Below are 8,920 nucleotides of genomic sequence, written 5' to 3' on the forward strand. Positions count from 1 at the left end.
TACCGGGCGACGTCTCAACGGCATGGCAAGGGGGTGGCTCAGCAGCGGCGATCAGGTGGTGGTGGCGGTTGTCGCAGCAAACGGAACCGAGTGAGGAGGAGGAAAGCGAAGTAATCGTGAGAACGAGAACGAAACAGCAAGGAGCGAATGAAATAGAAAAGAAAAAGAAGGAAAAGGAGGAGGAGTTACCGGCGGTTGGGCAGCGGTGGCGCAGGGACGGCGGTTCGGAAGGTGTGTGGTGGCTGGCGGCTGCAAAGTCTGAGGGTAGCAGTTCACGTGAAGGAGAAATGGGTTACGTGAAACAAAGGAAAAAAAAGGGGGGTTTGAGATTTGGTTTCACGTGAAGGGGGGTTTTGGGTTTATTTTGGTTTACTTATTTTGGGCTTTAACGAGTTGGGCTAGAATTAGAATTGAGCTTTAATGTTTGAATCCAAAACCGAATAGGATTGTTTTCTAAATTCAATTGAACGTGTTTTCGTAATTCGAATTCTTTTCAACGTAAAATTCTAAAATTATTTTAATTTCATAAATAGTTGAAATATTTAAAAAGTATAAAAATAAATATCCGTTAATTACATTTTTATTTCTAAAATTCGTAAATTCTATTTCAACATAATTAATTATACATCAAAATATATAAATAACGTTTATAAATTTACGGGGATTACAATCTACCCCTCTTAAAAGAAGTTTCGTCCCGAAACTTGACACGAAAATTCACCCATTTTACAAAAGTTTTAAAATTATTCTTACTGGAAAAGTACTTGTGCCACTCATGTGCACTCTTTTGCCAACTTAAAGTTGTTTGTGTTACTCATGAACACATTTTCTTATGCAGTGAATCTATTTACTTTGCACCAACATGTATAAGTCGCTAAAAATGACCATAAAATGCATGAAATTGCTATAAAAAAATGGGTAAAAAGCGCGAATTTCTAACGCATTCTACCCCCTTAAAGAAAACGAGTTACGCCCTCGTAACTCATCTCAGGAATAACTTTGGATATTTCTCTTTCAACGAATTCTGTCTCCAATACAATATCTTTACGAAACTCACTAGCAAGTGGGATTTCTACAATTCTTTCCATACAATGCCTCAAAAGGTGTCTTCTTAATGCTCGCATAGTAACTATTGATGCACGAAAATTCAATCAAATCTAGATGGTCTCCCAAACTTGGAAAGTTTACTCCCATTTCTCACTCCACTTTAATTTCGATTCCTTTTTCAAATAGGTTGGTCATTGGTTTTTCTTTCTTCCAGAAGTCTTTCACAACCTCCTATAATGGTCATCTAGGCCTAGAAAACTTCAAATATCGGATGCGTTCTTTGGAGTAGGTCACTCACTCACAGCTTGAATCTTAGCATGATCTACCGAACCTCATCACTCCTTTCATGGATGCATAACTTTTGGGCTTAACTCTTAGCTCTTTCACCAATTCATATAATTCCTCCCACCTTTTCAAGACAACAAATGATTTCTAACGATCCTGGACCACTCGAATCTTCTCTTAAATTTATTCCCTCACGTAACATAGTTTTCAATCAATTTAATCCTACAACCACTTTTCCGTCGGTGTCACTTTTACACACATGACTTCAAGATTTGTATACTTCATTTACCTAAAACTAGATTCTTCCTAAGCATCTCCAAATAATCCTCAAGTGTTTGTCATGCTCTTTCTCATTCCTTGAATAAATCAGGATATCATCAATAACATAATAACGAACTTAATTCGGAATTCCTAGAAAATCTCATTCATCAACTCCATAATTAATGCAGGTGCATTGGTTAACCTAAAAGACGTTATTCTAAACCCACAATGACAATACGAATCCTAATGAGGTCTTAGGCCCTTATCAGCTATTCTCAATTGGTGGTACTTCAAACACAAATCAGTTTTCGAGAACACACTCGCCCAATTCAATTAATCCAACATGTCATCTATCCTAGGCAAAGGGTACTTGTTCTTGATGTGTTTAGTTCCCTAAATTCGATGCATAATTCCATACTCTTATCTTTCTCCTTAATAAACAACACAGGAGCTCCTCACGGTGACGCACTAGGCCTAACATACTCCTTAACGAAACAACTCTTGCAATTGTGTCCTAATTAGATCATTTATAGGTGTCGTTTCAGGATTTAACTCTATAGTGAACTCAAATGTTCTAGCTGGTAACATACTTGCAATTTCACTCGGAAACACATCAATGAATCCACTCACAATGGCAACATCCTCGATTTTAACTCCAACCTCTTTACTCACCTCTAACACACTACAGAAAAATCGTTCACACTCTCTATTCATCGATTTACTCACTTGCATTACAAAAATAACTAAGATTCTTGGACTTCTCAAAACATCTACATGAGCTCAAGCTTTCAATAGGGTTCCTTAAACTTACTTTCTGAATTTCATAGTCTACCTTAGCCTTGTACAAACTTAGCCAGTTCATCCCCAGAATTACATCCAGGTCCCTCAGATTAAACTTTTATCAAATCAGAAGGGAAAACGCAATCTTTTATCTTCAAAGGCAAGTTCTTCCATAATATACACCTTATGGTTACACCAGTAGGCATAATAACAGGTAAATCAATCATTCAAAATCTACTAACTTCAGACTCTTAATGACAAATGACAAAACAAAAGAATGAGTAATTCCCAAATCAAACAACGTTTCAACTAGCACAAAGTTAATAGGAAAAGTAACATGAACTACGCCTGCAGAATGTTCGGCTTCATTTCGACTCATCAAGAATAGTTTACCCGGTGCCTTATTATGGTTGTTGTTTTCATTGGCAGACTTACTGTGGTTCCCTAGGTTATTCTGCGACCCTATAGGCTTCGAACTCCGATTTCCGGATTGATTAAACCCTGGTTTCCCTTGGTTTTCCCCAACATTAAACTCTTTTCTTTTCTCCCCAACAACAATATTTTTCTTGTCCCTTCTAGACTACGGACCATAAATATGAGCAGCTCCCCCATACACAATATATAAAGACGTAAAGGTTTCCCCCACCTAATTCTAAGGTGGTCATGCTATAAGTCTGCATAGTATTCAGCTATGGTCATGCTCCCCATACTAAGGTTTATGAATTCCTAAGCTTTTTTTTTCTTTCTCATAAAAGATAGGGTAAAACTTTCCCTTTAAGGCAGTAACAATTGAATCCTAATTGAATCTCTCAGCAGCACTAAGCCTAACTCTATTCTCTCTCCACCATAAATCAGCTTCATCTTTCAAGTACAGGACAACTTGACCCACTCTCATGTTTTTAGGACAGTTCACAGCCCCAAACAGTTTCTCAAACTCTCAAACCCAGTTCTCTAAAAAGGTAAGATCAGTTTTCCCCTTAAAGTATGGTAACTTAACTTTGGCTAGTCTCTCGAACATGTCCCCGGCAGAATCAGAACGCTCAGTTCTCTCTTGGGTCAGCTTTTACGCCAAGAGGCGAATAGCAACAACTAAGTCATTATTATTGGCCATTCTATAACACGACCTGAAAGTAATATACTCTATCTTAGGTTCTAAACACTACTTACATGTCATTCTATATCAAGCAATATTTGATTTGACCATAGAGATCGCCTCAATAAACAATATTCACATAAAATCATTTACGAAAGTGCAACAATCATTTACGAAGGTGCAATAATCATTGCAAAATAATCCTCCTCGATCATTCGTGAACGACATTCACATAAAGGACATCCAATCGAGGGAAAACAAATCAAATTCAATCATCACAAATAATAACAATAAAAGAAATTATTCATCTTCGCGTGCCCAAACTAAATCATTGACCACTTGGATAATTAAATATTTATCTTTAATTCCTCAAAAGAAACTTGTATTCCTCAAAAGAAACTTTTATTCCTCAAAAGAATATTAATAACAATTTCTAAACCATAGTAACGTACTTGTCCCAAAATAAAATTAAAGCGCTATGCACTAAATTTAAACTACCGTTGGACGACTTGTCCCACATTATTCCCAACATAAATAAATAATGAAACAATCTTAGAGGGAAACATTATCAATCTTGTTCTTTGATTTCTTATAGCTTTCTGGAGTAAAAGGGCTCGTATTTAAATTAATCCTCATCCTCAGTATTAAAATATTAAGCTAGTTTTCTCTGTCATCCTCTATCTTAGTATCACTACATTATAAATATCAACTCTAGTATGCCCTCTAGCACGGTCAAACTCACGATGGGTTTCCTCATCCCTATTAGGATCTCCTGTTCTTAATATATGACGCATTGTGCGTTCAAAGCTGGTGTAACTATTAATGTCAGACTCATAATCCATTTCATTTTCATGATCACTTAGTACAATTGGGTTTCTCTTGAATCCTAACAAGATATTCACATCTAAACACCACTTTCTCACAAAAATATCAGTGGTCTCCATATCGATCTTTCTCGAAGGATCCTATGTTAGTATACTTGGAAAGAAACATTTTATTCCTGAAATAAACAATTCCATGTCTCACTAACGATTTTCCAATCAAATCATAAACAAAGTTCAATAATGCAATAAGTTTGTTGGAAGCAAACAATTTTTTTTATGCACATTTAAATGTAACATTAAACAATTAGCACACGCACGTACATAACAATCAATTTCTTATGCTAGCATTGACTAGCTACTAATGCACATATAATTCTATCTTATATGCCCTTCTTATACTACCCATCTCTCATAAACTAAAGCATTGAAATAATTTAAATGACAAAGTAAAAGAACGATAATATAAGAAAATTATAACATAAAATAATAACATAAATGTAAATGTAAAATAAATAAAGTAAAATAAATTAAGGAAATGCGTAGCGAATAAATTCGAAAATAGAGTTATGAATTCGAAAAAGATTTATATTTCCTAAATAACGAATTCTAACTCTTGAAAGAACTTAAAAAAATTTGAACTTCTAAAAAAATTTGTACTCATATTTTTGAATAATAAATAATAAGAAAAAGAATAAAAATTTCGAAAGTCACTTTAATTCGAATAAATAATTTGATTTCGAACTTAAATAAGAAATATTATATACTTTCAAACAAGATAAAAGGAAATCGGCCCCCCAAAAAAAAGTACCAATTTTTTGAACACTATAATACGTAGAAGCTCGATTTTTTTTAAGAAATTAATTTTAAATAACTAGATAGTTAGGCGCCTAAAATTTTATTAAAGTAAAACCTTAGCTCTGATACCACTTTGTAACACCCCGACAATTCCCATTTTCTAAAATAACCTTTTTTTATAAATATAACTATAGAGAATTATCAAAGTATTATCGCCCGTGTGAAAACGTAACGGCTTATTCAGAATTTTGCAGCGCAAAACATAAATTAACTTTTAGGTTTATAAATAATTAATTACATATTAAATCCAAAAAAACAATTAACGAAAATAAGGAAATATAAATTGTATGACAAGTTTCAAGTCTAAATTAACAAACCAAGTCACTTAGCAAAACAAAACTAAATACAAGCTCTCTATTCCCGATCCCAATGATGCAACATCTTCAAACCTGCAGATGGACAATGCTTATTGATCCTTAGAGACTGCTCACCAAAGATTGGGTCATCACAAGATCAATAAGGCATAGCCATGATCAACATGCACAAGCAAAAGCACGTAATCAGCAAAGCTGAGTACTACATACTAAATCAATAATAATCCTAACATGATTCTATTAAACGAACAACTCTAACATGATACTAATGAACACAAACAAGGGCAGACAAAACATGATAGTTTGACGACCATACTTGACCAGACTAGACTAGGCTGGACTTTTAGCAATAATATTATTTTAGTTGAAATAGACAATGGACCGAGTTGTCCGTCCAACAGTCTTCACTAAGGAAGACGAGGTACGGGCGCGACTCCGTAACCTCACTGACCTGCGATATCGAGGAACGTTTGAATAAAAATAGAACACGGTGATCAATCCGGTCCCAGAAAAGGCCATGGGCTACCACCATGAACCCCAACTCCTGTTTGTCTGTCACTTTAGACGTGCACAGTCTAAAGCTATTGCTACTCAGTTTCACTTTACATGATTTACAAATTGAGACTCTGTTATGACTCAACAATCACATAAGGCATATAATCCACATTCGTTCACAACTGTTTTTATCTTGGAATTAAGTACGTGATCATAAAAGCATCAATCAAGACTCATTCCAATTTACCAAACCTTTCATTTAACCAAGATCAGCCCTGTATATGGGTATAAAGTTAAACTTACTAAACAAGGTCCTCGGCCCTCATAAAGTAGTGAAAAGCTAAAAAGGGAACAACAACCAATCGATCCAAACCAATCATATAGAATAATCTAGTGTTCCCAACCAACATGTTTGTATCAATCATCCATACTAACATGTTACAGTTCTCTTAGTGCAAAATAAGTTCAATAAGTTTGTCCAACAGTATTAAACATGCACATTCCATATAACCAAGTTCGTCCATAATCTCAACATCACCAAGTTCAACAATAATATCAACATAACCAAGTTCAACAACAAATTCAACATGGTTTCAACAATTAGCACACATTCCAAGCACGCAGGTATGTACGTACCTTGTATAAACAACTAATAGGCCACTTTAACACTTTCAAATCTCGTCTACAGAGAATTCTCCTCCTAAAACAACCAATAAAGATTCCCAATCAACTTCTACTAATTCACAATCATAATCAAGCATTCTAGATATATCCTAAACATATTTAGAACATTCCCCAACATTAAAATTCGAACATTTGATTTCCTAGCATCATAATTATTGAATTAGTGATTGAAATTCGTTGAAAACTTTTCGCAAAAGACATACTTTAAATTTCAGCAATATAAACTCGTTCAAAACTTTGCCAAGGCCAATTTAACATGCCTAGAACGTTGAAACAATAATTTTTAATAATCCATACTCGTCCTACCATGATTTACTATCATAAAAACCTTGAATTTCATACTTTAAATATTTAAAAATTAATATTTCAATGTAATTAGATAATCTGAAAATTAAACATATTATTTGAACATAATATAAAATTCCAAAATTCTAATTAAATTATAAAAATCATAAATTTATTAAATCAAAGCATAAATTAAATTAAAAAATATAATTAAAAAAATTAGTTTACTTAGGGTTTAAGAAATCACCAAGTAAAGAGGAGAGAGGAGGTCTGCCAGCGGACGAGGGCACGGCTGGAGGCATGGCTGGGCGGCAGGGTTGCACACGGAGGTGCGCTGGTGGCAGCGTGGTGGTGGTGGCTTTGCGAAAACATAAACAACCGTTGTTAAAAAAAACGAACAAGAGGAAGAATGAAACAAGAGAGGGAGGAGGAATAAGAGAGTACCGGGCGACGTCTCAGCGGCATGGCAAGGGGGTGGCTCAGCAGCGGCGATCAGGTGGTGGTGGCGGTTGTCGCAGCAAACGGAACCGAGTGAGGAGGAGGAAAGCGAAGTAATCGTGAGAACGAGAACGAAACAGCAAGGAGCGAATGAAATAGAAAAGAAAAAGAAGGAAAAGGAGGAGGAGTTACCGGCGGTTGGGCAGCGGTGGCGCAGGGACGGCGGTTCGGAAGGTGTGTGGTGGCTGGCGGCTGCAAAGTCTGAGGGTAGCAGTTCACGTGAAGGAGAAATGGGTTACGTGAAACAAAGGAAAAAAAAGGGGGGTTTGAGATTTGGTTTCACGTGAAGGGGGGTTTTGGGTTTATTTTGGTTTACTTATTTTGGGCTTTAACGAGTTGGGCTAGAATTAGAATTGAGCTTTAATGTTTGAATCCAAAACCGAATAGGATTGTTTTCTAAATTCAATTGAACGTGTTTTCGTAATTCGAATTCTTTTCAACGTAAAATTCTAAAATTATTTTAATTTCATAAATAGTTGAAATATTTAAAAAGTATAAAAATAAATATCCGTTAATTACATTTTTATTTCTAAAATTCGTAAATTCTATTTCAACATAATTAATTATACATCAAAATATATAAATAACGTTTATAAATTTACGGGGATTACAATCTACCCCTCTTAAAAGAAGTTTCGTCCCGAAACTTGACACGAAAATTCACCCATTTTACAAAAGTTTTAAAATTATTCTTACTGGAAAAGTACTTGTGCCACTCATGTGCACTCTTTTGCCAACTTAAAGTTGTTTGTGTTACTCATGAACACATTTTCTTATGCAGTGAATCTATTTACTTTGCACCAACATGTATAAGTCGCTAAAAATGACCATAAAATGCATGAAATTGCTATAAAAAAATGGGTAAAAAGCGCGAATTTCTAACGCATTCTACCCCCTTAAAGAAAACGAGTTACGCCCTCGTAACTCATCTCAGGAATAACTTTGGATATTTCTCTTTCAACGAATTCTGTCTCCAATACAATATCTTTACGAAACTCACTAGCAAGTGGGATTTCTACAATTCTTTCCATACAATGCCTCAAAAGGTGTCTTCTTAATGCTCGCATAGTAACTATTGATGCACGAAAATTCAATCAAATCTAGATGGTCTCCCAAACTTGGAAAGTTTACTCCCATTTCTCACTCCACTTTAATTTCGATTCCTTTTTCAAATAGGTTGGTCATTGGTTTTTCTTTCTTCCAGAAGTCTTTCACAACCTCCTATAATGGTCATCTAGGCCTAGAAAACTTCAAATATCGGATGCGTTCTTTGGAGTAGGTCACTCACTCACAGCTTGAATCTTAGCATGATCTACCGAACCTCATCACTCCTTTCATGGATGCATAACTTTTGGGCTTAACTCTTAGCTCTTTCACCAATTCATATAATTCCTCCCACCTTTTCAAGACAACAAATGATTTCTAACGATCCTGGACCACTCGAATCTTCTCTTAAATTTATTCCCTCACGTAACATAGTTTTCAATCAATTTAATCCT

At 35.2% G+C, this 8,920-nt stretch overlaps 1 long non-coding RNA gene across 1 annotated transcript; it reads right to left on the bottom strand.

Moving 5' to 3' along the window:
- Window positions 1-5,472: 5,472 nt before the first annotated feature.
- Window positions 5,473-7,692, bottom strand: LOC130460599 (uncharacterized). Its single transcript, XR_008920455.1, has 3 exons — window positions 7,171-7,692; window positions 6,591-6,654; window positions 5,473-5,568 (listed from the first exon to the last, which is right to left on the bottom strand). It is a non-coding gene; the product is annotated as an uncharacterized lncRNA (long non-coding RNA).
- Window positions 7,693-8,920: the final 1,228 nt, after the last annotated feature.

Source organism: Spinacia oleracea, chromosome 5 (genome assembly GCF_020520425.1).
Source record: "Spinacia oleracea cultivar Varoflay chromosome 5, BTI_SOV_V1, whole genome shotgun sequence".
Classification (NCBI taxonomy): Eukaryota; Viridiplantae; Streptophyta; class Magnoliopsida; order Caryophyllales; family Amaranthaceae; genus Spinacia; species Spinacia oleracea.